The sequence below is a fragment of the Oratosquilla oratoria genome, chromosome 42 (genome assembly GCF_046742065.1).
Source record: "Oratosquilla oratoria isolate Oo_2021 chromosome 42, ASM4674206v1, whole genome shotgun sequence".
In the NCBI taxonomy this organism is placed as follows: Eukaryota; Metazoa; Arthropoda; class Malacostraca; order Stomatopoda; family Squillidae; genus Oratosquilla; species Oratosquilla oratoria.
In genome coordinates, this window is record NC_134818.1 from 27501 (window position 1) to 30647 (window position 3147).

Here is a 3147-nt window from a genome sequence, read left to right on the forward strand (position 1 = left end):
CCTGTCGAAACTAAATCCCTCCAGTCACCACTGTCTTCATAAACGCTGTCGGCTTCGACCTTCTCTCTCGAGGTCTCTCATTTTCTCAATGCCTCTTCGATAGTGTCATTCCATCTCTTTCTCGGTCTGTCGACGGATCTTATGTCGTATGGGCGCCAATGTAGCGCTATCTGTGTGCTGGCTTCTGTAGGTCGGCGTTTCACGTAGTCGCACCACATCAACTGGTTTTTCTCGAATTAATTCCGAGCCTTCTCCTGATTGTGTCATTTTTGATTCGGTCACAACGAGTTACTCCGTATGTCAACCGGATCGCTCTCATTTCTGCGGCCTGGAGTCTACTTCTGGTCTCGGTTGTAGTGGTCCACATTTCCTATCCATATCACAGAACTTGTCTGCGGACGGTCTTTACATTTGGGCAATTTGTCTATCTTTGAGTATGGAGTTCAGGAGCGATATGTTGGTTCCATATTTCTTGAACCTGGATGTTATCTAGTCTTCGATTCTAATTTGGGTGTTGAATTCTGCACCTATATATATAAAAGATGACACTTCAGGGAAGGTTGTATTATCCAGAATAATGTTGCAGTTCTGGTTCTCATTACTTCACTTTTCGCAATGTTGATGTTCATACCATGGTATTCAAGGGTTTCTCTCCATCGAAATTCTTCTTGTAGATCCTCTTCACTCCAGGACATTTCACATATGACATCTGCATATACAATTTTTTTTTTTTTTTTTACAAATTCACCCACACTGCAGATGACTGAGTCAATCTAAAAGACGAAGAGTTAAAGCGAGAGGACTTTCCCTTGTCTAACCACAGATTTTATGTTTAACTACAGCTCTTCTCCATCTTCGGATATGACAGACCTCTTACTAGTGTAGTACATCGCACTGATGGTTTACCGGAGTTTACGACCGATTTTATAATATTAGTTGGCCATACATACACACACACACATATATATATATATATATATATATATATATATATATATATATACACTATATAGATATATATATATATATATACACAACCGTGAGGTTGGTTTTCCACTGCAAAATCACATAATACAGAAACTTAGACGTTTCAAGTGTCATGTTCCAATCAGAGCACCACATCCCAATTGAAGTAAAGTCAGTATTCAAAGAATCACCGACAACAAGACGAGACTGGTTACATGGTATGTGAACTATCGAGTGAAATATAATTTTCTTGAACCGCTCTGGCAATGTACTACACTAGTAAGGATTACTTCCGAGAAAAAAAACACGTAAAACGCAGACCTACAGAAGAGAGAACACAGGTAGCGCTTCAGTGGCGCCCCTACGACACAAGATCCGGCAACACACCGGGTGTCACCCCCACTTCCATCGTTTCCACTCAGAGCGTTTCTATTCTCTTTAGAATTTGTTCTAAGGCCAGATGCCTTGCTCTTCTTGGGGGTGAATAAAATAGGGTGTAGTTTTTCTCTGAAGCTTCTTGGTCTAAATCAGTACACCCCGAGAATTCCCAACAGAATTCGTCCTAACATCACTCTTTCATTCATCCAATAGTCTTTTACTTCTCAAACAAGTGACACACCTTAAGGGCGTGACTTTCCTTTCTGCACCAATGATTTTTCTCCTCCACCTTTTTTTTCCAATTGGAGGGGCTGTTATACTCCTTTAAACTATGTCACAATGTAAGCATTATGTCGTCACAAAAAATGGCTTGTCCGCTCACAGTTCCAACAGTCAAAACAATTTTACACCAGGCGACACTCCGCACTTTTAAATATATACAAGGCGCAATTCTGAACCAGCTATCCTTGGCGCCAGTCAGCCGTCGGCCGTTGTATCATAATATCCTAATAAAAAGACTATAAAATTTCCTTCCAGTCCTTCTACCTCCTCGATCTACCTCCGATCTACTTTAAATGTCTACCTCTATCTACTGGCTTCTTACACCGGGAAGCAGATGGAGTGACACTATTGAGGAGGCCTTGAGAAAAGAAGAGACCTCGAGGGAGGTGGTCGAAGCCAACAGCGTTTATGAAGTCCGTGTTGAGTGCAGGGCCTTGCTTTTGACAGGACCTGTAGTCCCAACAAAAGGATCACTCGGTATACATAATTCAGCCTATTCAGAGGTGCTCCGCCATGGCCCGCAGCTGCGCCGACGCACATGAAACGATATGGTGGTCCCACCAGGCCACCATGACAGATTTCAGTTCACATCACTTAGCCAGAAGTGTGGGAGTCGGGGGTGGAAGAATTTGTCGGACATTAGTACATAATGATCAAAGACATATTAAAGAGTTTGGTAACACGATTGATTATATCAGGTATGAAGTATAATTTCAACTACTTGGAGATGTTTAGTTAACTTTTATTATAACCCCAATCCTTCAGAACCTTTTCATTGCATTGAAGTAAAATATTTATATATCATGAAGAGGATAAAATACTCTTCGAGAATTGTAAAGAGTGTGAAACAAAATAGATATCGAAGTAACTTTTTATATTTCGTTTTACTTCATATCCATAATCTAATTCTTGATCTTAGTTGAAATGTTGGTTTGTTGTAATAATTGGGTATTAATTCGCCGTTTTTTTTCTCATTCATAAACATTCATCTAGAACAGGATATCACAATCACAGACTGAGAGAATCAAGGTTATATACAATATAATAGCATTTGAACAGCTTAGCTATTAACATGAGGCGTTTGATATCAATGAGGATTCCATGAGTTACTTCTTAAAATTTCTTTTCCTCAGGACGCCCAAATTCTTCATTCCTGGAGTAGAAGAAGGAGGATTCAGGGCAGGGAAGGGCACTGAACTGGTCGACACAGGTCAGCTCCTTTTGGTCGAAGCGGAGACCTTCGTTGCACATGAAGCTGTGCTGCACGGTCTCGATGCGACCGTCATCAAAGAGGTAAGGGCTGCACACATGGAAGACTTGGCAGTTGTTACCTTCGTCGGCGTAGTATCCGTAGGGACGGTCGGCACACTGGAATGACGTGTCGATCTGTCTCATGAGGATGGATGCTCCAGAGGGAAGGTTGAGGGGCTCGAAGACTCCATCGACAGGAAACTCGGACTGAGAACTGAGGACCTGGGCAGTGAGCTGGCTGTTTCCTTCTCCAAAAGAGGTAACCTGGCT